This window comes from Emys orbicularis, chromosome 3 (assembly GCF_028017835.1).
Source record: "Emys orbicularis isolate rEmyOrb1 chromosome 3, rEmyOrb1.hap1, whole genome shotgun sequence".
Classification (NCBI taxonomy): domain Eukaryota; kingdom Metazoa; phylum Chordata; order Testudines; family Emydidae; genus Emys; species Emys orbicularis.
Window position 1 is genome coordinate 178,733,686 of NC_088685.1, and position 17,682 is coordinate 178,751,367.

General features: G+C 40.1%; 1 protein-coding gene across 2 annotated transcripts in view; it reads left to right on the forward strand.

The window, feature by feature from the left end:
* Positions 1 to 17,682, forward strand: part of PPM1B (protein phosphatase, Mg2+/Mn2+ dependent 1B) — a 105,625-nt gene that overhangs the window by 38,828 nt on the left and 49,115 nt on the right. For both annotated transcript variants that reach the window (XM_065400429.1, XM_065400428.1), the window contains exon 2: positions 3,327 to 3,471. The gene's annotated coding sequence lies outside the window, so the exon portion shown is untranslated. The remainder of the gene's footprint in view (positions 1 to 3,326; positions 3,472 to 17,682) is intronic.

Genomic DNA, 17,682 nt, shown 5'->3' on the forward strand with positions numbered 1-17,682 from the left:
GCTAGAACAAGTGTGGACCTAACTTAGAATGCTGCTAAGCCTATGCTAGTCCCAGACTTTCATTTTAGCATACACTGTTAAGGAGTTCACTGAAGTTAAGCAGAAACTAATCCTACAAGATAAAACATACAGCAGTGTTCATTTCCCGTCAAATTTTATGCTTAGACAATTCAAATGACTGAAGCTGGATACTTCAGTGTTGGCTCTTCTTGTCCATCTCATTGCAATTTAAAGTACAAAACCAAATTTCTTCAAACATGGCTTAAAAATAAAATTACACAGTTGAATTTTTTAAAAATTGATATAAAGCTCTTTAAAGCGTTTAGTATTCTGAGGGCTCTAGCTTTGATTGAAAGGTCTACGCATGGACTATAGCTGTGGCTATATTTCATATAAAGTTGCTAATACTGTTTAAATTGCTCTAAAGGTATAGAGTGCTTTAAATAGTTGTTTGATATGCTGGGTTTCAGTAAGTGATGTCTCAAAGTGCAGTATCCAAATATTTCCTTCTTCCTTCAGGGGAAAAAAAATGTAGCGGGGGAGTTTAAGTGGAAAAAATTAGCGCTTAGTGTAACATCAATGTTGAGAAAACAAATGCTCAAGTTAGAATTTTCTAAAATTCAGGTAATTCCATGGCATCTTTTTTGTACAGAACAAAGCATATGTTGGCACTGAGCAATTCATAAATAATGTCTGAAATTTTATATATCTTGTTAAATGTAAACCTTGGTTTATTAATGCCATAAGATAAAGGGTGGGCAACACAGCAAAGGAAAGGTATCAGCTTCCCTTTTAGGACAATGTCTTAAGATGTTATGGATAGCTTTATCCTGAAGTGAATTCTTGTTTTCAATAGATGTCCTCAGTCAATACTGATTAGTTTGGAGAACACTTTACCATTAGTTTTCCTCAGTGAACGAGATAACTCTGGAGGTTGTAGTAACCCTCTGCCTCATCCTTGTCTTGTTTAGATGCAACCGCATGTTGAATGACTTGATACTTCATGCTTATCGGGTGTTTAAATACTTGCAGGCCAACCAAATCTCCATCTACCATTCAGCCTAAAAATGAAAAACACCCAAAAACTGATAGTCAGCTCACTCCTCCCATGCAGCATTTGATTACTCATATAAGACAAGCTCTGTCACTCATGTCATTTTGCAAGAATAAAACTGGCACATGGTTGCTGTCACTCTGAGCAGGATCTGGTGACCTGTGATAGGGATGGATGTTGAGAGCTGCTAATCCTGTGTTTATGCCCCTCTGTACCTGGTCATTTGGAATATTTGGGATATTAATACATAGTTAATTTGCAGGAATTTATAAAATTAGATATCCATGAAGTCAGCAGTTGGTTGGCCTACCCTTTTGTGGAATAAGATGGAGGTTCTCTTAATAAAAGTATTTAGAGTAACCATTTATACGCCTTGATTCTTTTAATCTCTGCCTATGGATTTATACATTTTCCAGAACTGGGTTTGCATGTCTCATTGTTCTTTAAATTTTTTTTTTTTTTTTTTTTAAAGATACCTACAGTTAAGTAATACCTTGGCAGTCATTTTATGTTCTGTGGTGGTTGATTTTAATTTTCTGACAGTTTTTTTGAAGGAATTTAAAGAAAAAAAAATCTTTGAAATCTATTAGTAGTTAGGGCATATTATGTATAGCATATTTACATGACTTGTAAATGTCCCAGTATTGTTTTACTTGTTGTCTGAATGTTTTAACAGCAATTAAGTCTTACTACAATCACCAAGTATTTTTTAAGGAAAAAGAATTCTAATATGTTATTTTAGTTATTTTGGATTAATTGTATTCTGTCTGCTTATGAAACGCTTTGGTATTCTAGTCTCCATGAATATTCAAAAGTGAATTATATTTAATGTATTTGCATATAATTCTTTTAAGCCTTAAAACAGAATGCTATGAAAGACTGTATTTTATATTTCTGGTCCCACAATTTATAATGATTGATTTAGCTATGGCTGTTGAATTGTATATTGAGAACTTTTCCATGCATAGGGTTTCTGAGGATTGGGAATGACTTTTGGGTATTACTGCTTGTTGCTGTGTGAGTGTCTTTCTTGTGACTATTTCAGCAGTTAGTGCATTGAGGGTATAGCATGGGCATTGCTTTGAGAACTCTGCTTCATCCATAAGCCATAATATCCTCTCTCCTTTCCAGGAACTTCTAGTTCCAAGCAATGTAGGCAAAAATGTTTTGTTGTTTTGCTAGATTGGCCCAGGGAGTTGGAAAGTGGAGCCAGTGCTCTGTTTCTGCACTGGCACTGAACAGTGTGAGGGCTAGGCTATGGCCACACCCTCTTTACCCTGGTCATCAGAGCTGAACAGGCATTTGGGTAGTCTGTATTTGCATCCATTTTAAAGTAGTGGATATTCCAGTAAGTCTTGTACTCTGCCCTCCTCTCCCCTCCGCCCCCCGTGTCCCAGGTGAAACTCTGGCTACTTAGCCAGATTTTTTCTTGGGGCTTTTGCTCCAGTCTGGTTCCTTCCACCAGTATACCAGTCTTGGTAACTTTTGTGGAATAGAACCATGTTTGATATAAATATATTTTATATTACTCATCTCTTTTCTGTTGTGAAAACGGCATTTAAAATATTTTTGGAGTTAATTTTTTTTTAAATGTATCTATCAATTATGCAGTATTGTAGCCATGTCAGTCCTAGGATATTGGTGAGACAAGGTGGAGGTAATATCTTTTATTGTACCAACTTCTGTTTGTGAGAGAGACAAGCTTTTAAACTATACAGAGCTCTTCCTCAGGTCTAGGCTGACCTGAGGCTGAAATTACACATTTATTTGAGGGCCTATCCCCACAGTGGTAGGCACTTTACAAACCTCTAAGAGAGACAGTCTCTGTCGCAAAGAGCATATGCATTAATTATACATACTCAGCTCTCTTTCTAGTGTCTCTTCCAGCAGTAGAGGTTTGTGCTTTAAAATCAAAATCTAGCCCAGACATAGAACTCAATCCTCCTAATTCACATGGATAAAAGTAAAGAAAGAGCATTGACTGTTGAAATATGAAAGCTGCCTTTTAATTAGCTAAACATGCCCAGATACATTTGACACAAACTAATCTACCAAAAACTCATCAGCTGTATTGTGTCATTAGTGAATCTTGAATGTATAGATTAACTGGATGTACTGATATTTTTGACAACCAGGCTAGGAGTTTTAATATAACCAGTGTATCAAAAAACCAAACAAACCCTATTCTAGTCTTAAAATTCAATTAATTCTTTGTATACCTGTCTGAGTAGATAACTACTTTCTTTTTTTCCCACTCTCTCTCTCTCTCTAGGAAATTTCAAAATAAAGCAGATGTTGAATCGTGCACTGGTATCTCAAGGTTTTCCAAGTTACTCTGTTCTGTACGTGTTGGCAGGAATGTAAACCTAATGTTCTAGATTAATGCTGGAGGAATTGGCTAGAGGTGCAGTTAACAGGTAAGAACAAATTCTGCTGGTTTTGGGGAGGTAAGATGGAAAGGTAACCTGAAATCTTACCTTGGTGACTAAAGTAGCAATCTTTGTTGTTCAGCTGTTTCAACTTGAAATTGACTAAGGATTTATAATTTAGCATTTCTTGAAATTTGTTCTGAGTTTAATTGATTTTTCTCATTCTTAAATGTAGTCGTCAACATTTTAATGTACATTTAACATTCGTATCCTGGGTATATGTTGCGAACAGGTAGATCATTTCGGCTAGACGTATTTTTCTGATTAAAGGATAATTAAATTTTTGTAAAACTTTCAATGGAAAACATTTTTAGTAAGTGGAAAACTGTAATTAATCAGCACACTGGTATCACCTAATCCAGAATTGATGGGTTCTTGCTCTCCAGTAAAGATTGTCCTCTAGTGGCAACTAGTAAAAGCTCTTGAAACATCTTGGCATCACCTGGCTGAGATCAGTTTACTGTTTCCTTTCTCTTAGTGTCTCTCTTGCCTTAAATGAGGCAGTTGTGGTGGCAGTACTGTCAAAGTTTCCTTTTTGACTCAGTTACAGAACATTCTGTAACTTTTTTGTTAACTATCCTTCGTAAGTATATTGTAGATTCAACTGCTGAAAAACCTCTGCAAAGAGAAAGGTATCTGAGGTGTTGCAGACTTCCCCAGGTCATTGTTGCAGGTTCTGGTTGCTTCATTTCTATTCATTGCTCTGACTGGCAGGTTGACACCTGTTGGAGAGGGTACGGATTCCTTTTCACCAGAAAGTGATTACATTCTCAACCAGAGTGTGGCATTAACATTTTTGACCCTGTTACTCGGTCTGGTTGCTGTGTTCCATAGCATAGTATTTATCACTGTTTTTACCACAAAGTATATGTGTTAAACCAGTTAAACCATATGCTTCAGGACAGTATATTTATGCATTCTCAAATCATTTTTGGTAGCTTCCCTTTTAATATTGCAGCTGCAGTAATGTCGTCAGTGTGACTCTTAAAAAAAAAAAAAAAAAAAAAAAAAAAAGTCCTTACTTTAGTTGCTGGTATCTTTGACAATATGAGAATTACATTTGAACAATAAAAGACTCAAAATCAAATACACTTTAGCAGTCCATCCAGTGAAGGCCTATGGCATATATGATTGTATAATTCATTGCCTTTCCAGTACAAGTCCCTATCAAGTTTTTATTTAAAAAATTATGTTCTTTAAAAAGATCAAAACTGTACTTTAAAAAATAGTTAAAGGCTGTGCCCTAAATCCAGAACCCTAGCATATAACTGGGCATGAAACAAAGTATCATTAAAATGGCCATACTTAGCACAATGGAGGAATATCATCTGGACATGGTTCTTAACCACTGTAGATAAGCATTTAATCTAAGAAATACTGAAGATTGATTCTTGTACAGATAGCACTTCCAGATCATGACTAAAATATCAGTTAATTCTGTACTAATATTTATAGCCAATATTGGGGTCTTTTTATCATGCTTTGATTTTTACTACCTTTAAATGTTACTGGTAGAGCCAAAATCTGCAGGTCTTATTCATGTGACTGGTATCATTTAAGGCACCTGAGTAAAGTGAGCAGAACTTGACCTTTAATATGAGTCTGGTTAGCTTTATATGTAAGTCAGGAAAATAGGAAACAGAACAGGTGAACATTTTTCATGGGGTTAGAAGAAATAATGAATTGCAGCCTCTTCCTTGTACAACTTCACACTCCAGCAGCAGAGCCTTATTTTATCCACGTGCTACACAAATAGCCCTGCTTTTTGGATAGCTTGCAGAAGTAAATGTGGGAGGGAAGCAAGCTTGATTATTGGCTGTAGAAAATGTGATCTGGTACAGACAGATTCAAACACAAGGAATTTCTACAACTCCTTTACCTCATGTGTAAATGGCACTTTCTCTCAGCTTTCACAGTGCCTGAATCAAGAAAACCTGTCTAAAGCTGAACCTAGGTATAAGGATGATGATGGTAAAAAGAGGAAGTGCTATAAAGAACTTTCCTCCTCTGTAATGTCTAGTACTGTTGGGTATCACTGCCTTCAGATTGCCAAATCATTCCACAGCCATGGGGTCTTCATGGAACATCGAACTGTTGTTGGATGCCCAAATACTCATGGAAGCCACAAATGCTCACTTTGATGTGCACCCCTTCCTATCTGGTTCAGACCTGGCCACAGCAGTACATGCATTTGTGATTATGGGTTGATTATTGCAATTTGTATCTGAGAATGAAGCCGCGCACCTTGAAAAAGCTTCAACTATTACAAAATACAGCAGCAGCCTGACTGCTTATCAACAGAGGTCATCTCAGTGCTGCATTTTTTGTATTGGCTCCCCACTGAAAGCAGAGTTTATTTCAAGGTCCATTTCAAAGCTGTCTGTGGTATTGGACCTAGCTATCTGAGATATTATCTCCAACTCTGAAACCGTGACTACTACAAGTGGGCTATGTTGTTCCACTGGAATTGTGAAACTGTAAAATGATAGTGGTAGGTTTGGGATTACAAGCATTGATTTTTACATGGATGAATTTGTTTCCTTTTAACTCTGAAAATCAGTTTGATTTATTGGACATCTATACTGTATATTTGTTAAATCAAATACTGTTAAGGTGAAAAATACACAAGGCACTCAAACAGTCTTAACTCTGCCCTATCATGATGAAATGCAATAATAATAATAAAGGCATTTTAGTGTTTGTGGCCCTAGATGTAAATTGATTTTTAAAGGCATATTGGAGAGTTTTTTAGTAGTTTCTCTTCTGGCTTCACTACAGATCAGATTAAGGTTGTTTGGGTGCCTTAACTATGCATTTACTAGGTTAATATGTTTTTCTTTTTAGTGTAACATTTAACTTTGTTTTTGCCATAATTATAACTTCCATGTAGCGTGTTTTATCTATAAATTACTGATGCACAGTCAACCATAGTTGCATCTTAAAATTTGTCTGGGAATTTCTTTAACTTTTTTAAAAACTGGAGTCTCAAATACTAAACAGGAAACAGAGAGCTTCTATGCAATATTTCTGGTTTGGCATTCTGGAGCTCTCCATAGCAGCTCTGTTAAAATCATTGCTGAACCATGGATGACTACTGCACCCAAATCTGACCGCTCTGCACCTGATAGCTTGGTTGCTGCATGGTTGAATGCGGAGGAACAGGCATGCTCGGCCTGTGTTAAACAGGTACGGATGGGTAGCAGAAAGCCCTCCACCAGGGTGACTTACCTGGCTAAGTGAAAGTGGTTGGCATGTTGGGCGTTGGACCAAAATCTTTTGCCTGAACAGGCCTCACTCCAGTTGTTCCTAGGCTACCTTCTGCACCTCAAGCTCCATGGCCTGTCACTTTCATCAATCAGAGTCCACTTGGCAGCTGTTTCAGCCTTCCACCCTCCAGTTCAGGGCAGGTCACTCTTTGCTCCTCACATGATGGTCCGGTTTCTAAAAGGTCTCGAGTGGCTCTACCCTCAAGTCCGTGACCCTGTCCCACCTTGGGACCTGAACCTTGTGCTGTCAAGGCTCCTGGGTCCTCCCTTTGAGCAGTTGGCTTCTTGTTCCCTCCTTCTTCTCTCGTGGAAAGTCTCCTTCCTGCTGGCAATAACATCAGCCTGTAGGGTCTCCGAAATCAGAGCCCTTACATCAGAGCTGCCCTACACAGTGTTCTCTAAGGACAAGGTTCAACTGCACCCAGCCTTTTTTCCCAAGGTAGTTTCGCAGTTTCCTACTAACATGGATATATTTTTATCGGTCTTCTTTCCAAAACCTCATAAGTCAGATGAGGAGCATAGACTATATATACTCTCTGGATGTTAGGAGAATGCAAGCCTTTTATATTGACAGGACTAAACTGTTCCGTAAGTCGACGCAACACTTCATTGCAGTGGCGGACAGGATGAAGGCCTTCCTGTTTCTGCTCAGAGAATTTCTTCATGGATTACCGCCTGCATCAGGTTTTGCTACAAACAGGCAAAGATGCCACCGCCGGCAATCATAACCGCCCATTCGACCAGAGCGCAAGCCTCGTCAGCAGCCTTCCTGGCCCAGATGCTGATTCAGGACATCTGCAGGACCGCTACCTGGTCATCCCATATGTTCACGTCCCATTACGTGATTACCCAGCAAGCCCTGGACGACGCTGGCTTTAGTAGAGCAGCATTGCAAGCCGCACAGCCATGAACGCCGAGCCCACCTCTGGGGATACTGCTTGTGAGTCTTAGGCTTGGTCTACACTTACCCCCCAATTTGAACTAAGGTACGCAACTTCAGCTACGTGAATAACGTAGCTGAAGTTCGAAGTACCTTAGTTCGAACTTACCTCGGTCCACACGCGGCAGGCAGGCTCCCCCGTCGACGCCGCGGTACTCCTCTCGTCTAGCTGGAGTACCGCAGTCGACGGCGATCACTTCCTGGTTCGATTTATCGCGTCCAGACAAGACGCGATAAGTCGAACCCAGAACTTCGATTCCCAGCCGCCGAACTAGCGGCTGGGTGTAGACATACCCTTAGAATGGAATCGATGTGAGCAAGCACTCGAAGAAGAAATACTGTTACCTACCTTTTTTAACTGTTGTTCTTTGAGATGTGTTGCTCATGTCCATTCCATTAACTGTCCTCCTACCCCTTTCTCGGAGTTACTGGTATGAAGGAACAGAGAGGGCGTAGGGCTGGCGGCGCCTCATGTACTGGTGCATGAGCATGGGAATCCAGAGGGCACCAGAGCTGGCCCTACGGATACCACTAAGGCAAAAAATTCTGACAATGAAGCATGTGGGTGCGCACACACCTAAAATGGAATGGACCTGAGCAACATGTCCCGGGGGATAGCTCAGTGGTTTGAGCATTGGCCTGCTAAACCCAGGGTTGTGAGTTCAATCCTTGAGGAGGCCACTTAGGGATCTGGGGCAAAATCAGTACTTGGTCCTGCTAGTGAAGGCGGGGGCTGGACTCGATGACCTTTCAGGGTCCCTTCCAGTTCTATGAGATAGGCATATCTCCATATATTATATTATTATTATACATCTCAAAGAACAGTTATGAAAGATAGGTAATGGTTTTATTGGCTCTCAAGTTATCTATTGTCCTTATAATTAATAAGTGTGTATCTAATTGTTGTAATATCTTAGCTTAATTATAACCTAATTTCTTGAGTGCAGGCTATCTTTGAAGATTGCAGTTAATTTTAACTATGTGGAAAATAATGAAATGCCAGTGTTGTTCCATTGTTAAGGTTATTTAGGACAAAGAAAAGACTGGCATACAAGAAATTGTTTAAAGGACCATGTTTTTAATTAATTTAAAATATAAACTAATGGATTTACCTGCAGATTATCAGACAATTGATTCTTCACTTGGAGTAAAATGTTGTAAATTTGGAAGGGTATACTGTATTTTTCAGATAAAACTAAAGTTGAATCCCTGCATTACCTGCAAAATAGAATGCAACTTTAGCTATGTGATGACCAGCATTTCCGTAATATTTTTCTTATTATTGAACATGGGGATAAAACTTCTCCTTTTAGTAAAGCGCTATAGATAAGAAGTGATGTGTAAGAAGAAGGTTTAATTATTATCACCTAAAACATTGTGAATACTGCATGCCCACTTGTGTTATTTACCAGGTAACAGTACAGTAATTGGTGTGTAAAATCAAGTAATAGTTTTAAGTTCCTTGACTTGTTTTGCTCAGTTCAAATGCAAACAGTTGAATAGTATTCATTTTTCTATGTAGGACTTAAGAATAAAGTGGAATGTGTTAATTGAGTCTTTATAAACTTGTTAAAAACAAATCAAAAACTTGTGGTGTATTAGTGCAGAGCATACTGTACTAGTTCCAGGCCAGGGATTTAAATGTTCATTTAGATCCAAATGAAATGTACGTTTTCCTTCAGAAGAGTATTCTTTTCTATATTGCCTGCTACCCCCAAATAAAAATATCTAATAACCTGTACTGTATTGTGTGACAACGAGACTTCAGTTACTTTGGTTGTCACTTCCATCTTCAGTTTACAAAGCATAGAGTTTTTTCCTGTAGAAATGTCAGCCTTTTTTATAGTAGGAACACATGCACTTTGTAACTGGCACTGTTTATTTTTTTCCATAGCACTGACTTATTCAAAATTATTAGCCTATGGAGTGAACTCTTCAGAGGAAGAGAATTATTCTTTCATAGCCTGTTCCCAAAAAGATTGAGACTGGGCTACCCTAATTATATTAAAAGATGGTTTGTTGCTGTAAATCATCAGGGCATTATTTTACTTCAGAATAGTTTATTTGAAACTCACAAGTTATCTGAAACTTACTGTTTAATATATCAAAGATTTACTGTTAATACTAGCTTTTCAAACCTGTACCTGATGATTTAATTACACTTTTTGCCTTGCAGCAAAACATCCTATAAGCAGATTTTATTTTCAGCCTCTTAACTCTGAACATATTTGGAAAGCAACATGCAGGTATTTTCTTTAAACATAATGGAAAAGAATTGTTAACCTTCTTCCTCCCCCCACCCCTCCAAATACCTAAACTAAAAACCTCACCAAGAATATGCTGTAACTAAATAACGATAAATTGTTTCTCTGCCATACCATTATATAACTAGTAATTGGAGATAGGGATGGAGACTAATAATTTTGCTCTTCTTCGCTGCCTTTCAAAGATCTTGAAATATTTTACAAACATGATTTAAAGGACAGCTACAGTAGATGAAGTGTATAAACCCATCAACATTTGTGTAATACCAATGGTCCTGTATTTATCTTTGGAGTATGTCAAGTGACCAGAATGCATAATATTAAAAGAAAAAAATTCGGCCTGCATGGTGGCAGAAAGATTGGATAGCCTTACGTAAAAGAGCACATTATGAAGCATGGGAATGAAATAGAAAGATGACTTTCAGAGAAGCATACAGTTAATAGGAAATAAGTATACAATATAAGTGTTATCTGTTAAGTATTTATATAGTTTCCCTCCCCCATCACCATAATGTCTGAGCGCCTCAGTTAAAACATGAGATTATTTGGGAGCTGTGTCAATGTCAGAACTACTCAGTGGGTATCAAGGATCAGGATTTCTGGGCTCTGCTTCAGGCTGTTAATGGGAGTGGGGTCCATTGGTTACAAACAGCATAGCCAAGGACATATTTGCCATATTCATTTTGAAATACAGTGGCAATGGATGATTTGAATCTGCCATATTAAAGACAAGGTTTTATTCCCAGCTGTGCTAGAGAAGTGACCTGCAATCTGTAACTTGCAACATCTGTATAATGGAGGAAATGCTTGCTTGTCTCCTAGGTAGAGGTTTGAGCTAGGGGCTGTGAAGTGTGCAGACCTACTAAATCAGTAGAAGAGTGAGGATTAGAACTTCATGGTCTCCTTCTGGCTCCTAGCCCAGCTTTCCTTTCATTAGGTCAAGAGGTGGCAGCTTCTGCTGTCTCGTTTGGAGCTCAAGCTCATTAGGGCTAAGAAGCATATTCAATGCAAAAGGAATATTAAAAATTTTAGAAGCAAGCTTCTAACAAGATTTGAGCGTGTGCAAATGAGGATCCTCTTAAGCTTTTAAGCTAGCCAAGTATTGGTGGATCTTCATGGGGTCAACAAAAGGGACTCTGTCTGACATCAGAACTTACCCCCCCTGCCAAACCTTAAGTCCCCGCCCCAAACAGTGTAGTTGCTCTAGAGGTCTAAGAAATGGCTGGAAAAAAGTGAACATTGAACAGAAGGGAAAATAAACAGTTTTGCCATTTTTGAAGATGGCTGTATTGTTTGCTGGAACATCCTCAAAAAAAAAAAAAGTTTGGTTCAGCCTGAGAGAGGAAACATGCACAATTTCAGCCCACATTTGGCAAACTTACATTAGAAAGCTCCTGTTTTCTGTTATAAAGTGTTAAGCAACCTTAGCTATAGGCCTTGCTACCATCTTTGCCTTAAATACCTTCTTGCACAAAATCCTAAATGCCTCCATGCGATAATCTAATAAATAGTATACCTCAAAATATTCAATATTAAAAAAATAACTTTTAGAATACACAATCCTGTATGTTTAAGAAACCAAGAGACAGATAGATTTGGGGAGAGGGGGGAATCGATAGTTACTTTTGACAAAATCAGTCCTTTTTTCCTTTAAGTGGAGAATGTCAAATAATTTATTTCCTATGTACAAGTGTACTCTTATTCCTGTTTTCATCCTTTCTTAATGAGGAGTTCTCCATTTAAGAATTTAAATCCAAGCTTAATGGAAAAAAGACTCCAGAATCCTCATGAGATTTTTTTTTTTTAAATCATGACCTTTGTCTTCCAACTGTCTTACAATTCTTAAGAAGTTTAATCTTTTTGTTGCCATGCTGTATGTTTTCACAAAATTGTACAACTGGAAGGGACCTCGAGGGGTCATCTAGTCTAGTCCCCTGCACTCATGGCAGGACTGTGTATTATCTAGAGCATCCCTGGCAGGTGGTTCTTTTTAACCTTAAAAATCTCCAATGATGGAGATTCCACAACCTCCATAGGCAATTTATTCCAGTGCTTAACCACCCTGACAGTTAGGAAGTTTTTCCTAATGTCCAACCTAAACCTCCCTTGCTGTAATTTTAAGCCCATTGCATCTTGTCCTGTTCTGAGAGGTTAGGGAGAACAATTTTTCTCCCTCCTCCTTGTAACAACCTTTTATGTACTTTGAAAACTGTTCTATCCCCTCAGTCTTCTCTTCTCCAGACTAAAATAACCCAATTTTTTCAATCATCCCTTACAGGTAGGGCCCTACCAAATTCACGGTTCATTTTGGTCAATTTCACGGTCACAGGATTTTAAAAATTGTAAAATTCACTATTTCAGCTATTTAAATTGAAATTTCATGGTGCAATTGTAGTGACCCAAAATAGAGTTGTCTGGGGGTTGCGGTACTGCTACCCTTCCTTCTGCGCTGCTACTGGCAGTAGTGCTGCCTTCAAAGCTGGGCAGCTGGAGATCAGCGGCTGCTGGCCAGGAACCCAGCTCTGAAGGCTGTGATGCAGCCTTCAGAGCTAGGCCCTTGGTCAGCAACCACCACTCTCTGGCCGCCCAGCTCTGAAGGCAGCACTACTGCCAGTAGCAGCGCAGAAGGAAGGGTAGCAGTACCGCAACCCCCCTAAAATAACCTTGCAGCCCCCCTGTAATGCCCTTTTGGGTCAGGACCCCCAGTTTGAGAAATGCTGGTCCCCCCCCTGTGAAATCTGTATAGTATATGGTAAAAGCACACAAAAGACCAGATTTTACAGTCTGATGTGTTTTTCATGGTCATGAATTTAGTAGGGCCCTGCTCATAGGTCATGTTTTCTAGACCTTTAATAATTTTTGTTGCTCTTCTTTGGACACTTGTACTCTCCAGCGCGTACTTCAGGAGGTGAGGGCTGCTTTGCCGCCTGCTGCTCGGGCCTACCTCGACCGGGTCCTGCACGAGGGCATGCCCTGCCATGCCCTGGCATGGCCCTCCACCCCAGGCCATCCGGACCTTTTCATCGGGCCCCTGCCCCGTGGACCCAACCAGCCCCCCCGCCCCTTCTCCGTAAGCCGGCTGCACGATTTGCAGCCGGTTTGTTTCCAGACCGCGCCAAGGAAACACCTCTACACGCTCGTGCTCCACACCCTTCACTTCCTCACCCTCGTGTCCTGCTCCGACACAAAGTGGCGGGACCTCCTGCCACCTCTAGAGGGTGAGAAGCCCCGGTGGGCCAGCCTATACTCCACCCTGTTCCCAAGGCCCGCCGGGGATATCAGCTGGCAGCTCCTTCATGGGGCCGTGAGCACGGGCGTGTATTTGGCACGGTTTACCCCTGTCCCGGACACCTGCCCCTTCTGCGGCGTGAGGGAGACCCTGGCGCATGTTTACTTGGAGTGCGCCAGGTTGCAGGCCCTATACCGGCTCCTCACGAATATTCTGTTACGTTTCTGGCTGCACTTTTCCCCTCACCTCCTTCTCTATGCCCTCCCTATCTGTGGCCCCACAAAGTCACAGGACCTCCTGGTCAACCTCCTCTTGGCCCTGGCTAAAACGGCCATCTATCAAACCAGGGAGAGGAGGTTGGCCGATGGAGACTCCTGTGACTGTGGGGCCTGTTTCCGATCCTCTGTCCGTTCACGTATCCGGGCAGAGTTCCTCTGGGCGGCATCCACTGGCTCCCTTGATGCCTTCGAGGAGCAGTGTGTGCTGTCCGGGGTTCTCTGCTCGGTGTCCCCGTCAGGTTCTCTTCTTCTGACCCTCTGACTGCACTCCTGTCCCTGTTATTTCATTAGTTGTCCCCCAAAATCAGTTGGTTTTCTGGTCCTGTAGATCCTCCCCTTAGGCTGGGGGGGGGGGTGTCCTTTAGCAGTGGGCGGGCTTCCGCTTCCGCCCGCCCACTTCCCGGAACCCAATAGGTACAGTTGGTTGATACAATTTGTTCTTGACAAATCCATGCTGACTGTTACTTTTCATCTTATTATCTTCTAAGTATTTGCAAATTGCTTAATTATTTGCTCCCTTATCTTTCTGGGTACTGAAGTTAAGCTGACTGGTCTGTAATTCCCCAGGTTGTCCTTATTTCCCTTTTTATAGATGAGCACTCTATTTGCCATTTTTCAGTCCTCTGGAATCTCTCGTCTTCCATGACTTTTTGCCAATGATTGCTAATTTTCATAAATTATATGATTGTAAGACTGAGAAGTATTCAAGCAGAAACAGAAAACATTGGGGTAAGAGTTTATTCTTTATAAAATTAAAGACAAGCACTCAGTAGTTAGGAAAGAGCAGAAATTAAGGTTGTCTGAATCCTTTAATTTAACTGTTTATTTTATGCAATACAACTGCCTTTAATTACAAAATCACATCATTTTCTTCATGGGCCCCATTTTATTTATTGTATAACTGTTTCCAGTCTCTTTCTCCATTGAGAAAACTATATATTTTTGAATGGCCAGCTCCTGAGCACAAGAAGTTCACTAGCCATGTCAACTGTCTGGTTGACATACCTTCAATTGGGCCTGACTCAATACATCCACCATTTCCTCTGAAAAATGGCAGCTGAACAAACAAGGATGTTGCTGCACAGGGCCTATGTCAGGGGGACAACTTTGCCTTCTATTTCAATTCTCAGCTCCCCCTGTTTTTGTTTGACACTGAGATCCTCTATCCTTGGGAGGTGACTGCCTTCTTCAGCTCCCTCCTCCTAAGTTGAGTCTGAAAACCCTGTGAAGACAAAAAGGGAGTCATTGAATTAAGGTCACCGTAATAATTTAGTATTGGCCACAGAGACCATATTTCCTCAGCCTCCTCCCAGATGTCTCTAGATTCGCCCTGAATTTTACCTCAGTCTTTGGCAGACACCTTTTGCATCACAGACCTGTGTTGTGCCTCGATCCATTGTGTCTATCCCTAATGTGAAGTTTGATATTCAGTTATCCAGCAAATCTCATTTATTTTCTCTCTTTTCCTAGAAAGTATTCTGACATTAGAATTAGACAGAAAACAAAATGTCAGGTGCTTGGCTGCAGCAAAACAATGCATTTCATGGCAGAAATGTTGAATTTCATAGTATCTTGGGGAAAAATACAAAATTCTGCAGCCGTGGAATCATGGAACTCACATGTTCTTGATTTGAGATTAATGTGGCAGAGTTCACTTCTGAGCTAATTGTTTCAGGCTCTGCAGACTGTTTGGGCTTACTCAACTCATAGAATAGCAGGGTTGGAAGGGACCTCAGGAGGTCATCTAGTCCAACCCCCTGCACAAAGCAGGACCAATCCCCAGACAGATTTTTACCCCAGTTCCCTAAATGGCCCCCTCAAGGATTGAACTGACAACCCTGGGTTTAGCAGGCCAATGCTCAAACCACTGAGCTATCCCTCCCCCATGCTTTCATGATTTTTCTCTTAACTGCAGGGTCTAGAAACATAATTTAAAAAATAAAAGTTGAGATATTTTGAGTGGTAAATTCAGTGGCTGTGGAATTGCAAAACGCATGGGGTTGTCCATTTTAATGTTACTTTCCTCATTGCTTTCATCTTGGCTCTCTTCTCCTGATGAAGTTGTCTTCAGGAGCTCCCAGGGTCAGCGCACTCTTCCACATAAATCAAAATATTTTCCTTTTTATTTTTTCCTAAATCTTTCTAAATGTCTCACCCAATCCATTAAATAGTACCTAGGTAGGATGTCTCCTTGTAGAGGCATTTTTTGTAGCTTGTGGCCATAAAAAAAAAAAAAGTCAGTTTCCAAGGCTACCATTTTTTTGCAGGTAACCATCTGGAGATCCTATACTGAGATCTAGAAGGTCTCCACTGTCAGGGATTCATGCTTCTTCCATCAGTTTGATGGCAACCTGTTTGATTCTGCCTAAACAAGGCCTTTTATAAGATCTGTAAAATGTGATTTGGCATCTCTTCATATTTTCACTGAATGTTGTATATATGGGTATAGTAACCTCAGCCTTCCATAACAACTGTAAGTGGGCTGACTTGCTGAAAGACTGCTTCCAGTTGGCATATGTGTGTGGCAAAATCCAATAGTTACAAGACAGGCAGAATTTCAGTTTATATATTTTCTCAGCTTATACATTTCTCTCTAATTCTGTATCTTCACAGTTTATATATATTGAGTTTTTATTATTCAAGCCTGGATAGAAATTCCATGCTTGAATAATAAGAGTATAGCAGTAGGAATATACTACTGATCACCTGACCAGGATGGTGACGGTGACTGTGAAATGCTCAGAGAGATCTGAGCATTTCTGGCTATAAAACCAGAAAACCCAGTAATAATGTGGGATTTCAACTATACCCATATTGACTGGATAGATGTCACCTCAGGACAGAATGCAGAGATAAAATATCTAGACACTATTAATGACTACTTCATGGAGCAGCTAGTCCTGGAACCCCAATGGAGGAGGCAGTTCTTGATTTAGTCCTAAGTGGTGGAGTACAGCACCTTGTCCAAAAGATGAATATAGTGAGAACCGCTCGGTAGTAGCAACCATAATGTAATTAAATGTAACATCTGTGTAGGGCAGAAAATATGAAAGAAATCCATCACACTAGCATTTAACTTCAAAAAGAGAAATTCTACAAAAATGAGGACGCTAGTTAAATAGAAATTAAAAGGAACACTCACAAGAATGAAGTGCCTACAAGCTGCATGGAAACTTTTTAAAAACACTGTAATAGAGACTCAAACTAAATGTATACCTCAAATTAATGAAAACAGTAAGATGACCAAAAAATGCCACCATGGCTAAACAGAGTAAAAGAGGTGGTTAGAAGCCTAAGGGCATCCTTTAAAAATTGGAAGTCAAATGCTACTGAGGAAAATAGAAAGGAGCATATACTGTAGCAAGTCAAGTGGATTCTTTGCTTCAGTCTTCACGGCTGAGGATGTTAGGGAGATTCCCAAACCTGAGCTGGCTTTTGTAGGTGACAAATCTGAGGAACTGTCATGGATTGAAGTGTCACGAGAGGAGGTTTTGGAATTAATTGATAAATTTAACATTAACAAGTCACCGGGACCAGATGGCATTCACCCAAGAGTTCTGAAAGAACTCAAATGTGAAGTTGCGGAACTGTTAACTAAGGTTTGTAACCTGTCCTTTAAATCAGCTTCTGTACCCAATGACTGGAAGTTAGCTAATGTAACGCCAATATTTAAAAAGGGCTCTAGAGGTGATCCCGGCAATTACAGACCGGTAAGTCTAACGTCTGTACCAGGCAAATTAGTCAAAACAATAGTTAAGAATAAAATTGTCCGACACATAGAAAAACATAAACTGTTGAGCAATAGTCAACATGGTTTCTGTAAAGGGAAATCGTGTCTTACTAATCTATTAGAATTCTTTGAAGGGGTCAACAAACATGTGGACAAGGGGGATCCAGTGGACATAGTGTACTTAGATTTCCAGAAAGCCTTTGACAAGGTCCCTCACCAAAGGCTCTTATGTAAATTAAGCTGCCATGGGATAAAAGGGAAGGTCCTTTCATGGATTGAGAACTGGTTAAAAGACAGGGAACAAAGGGTAGGAATTAATAGTAAATTCTCAGAATGGAGAGGGGTAACTAGTGGTATTTCCCAAGGGTCAGTCCTTGGACTGATCCTATTCAACTTATTCATAAATGATCTGGAGAAAGGGGTAAACAGTGAGGTGGCAAAGTTTGCAGATGATACTAAACTGCTAAAGATAGTTAAGACCAAAGCAGACTG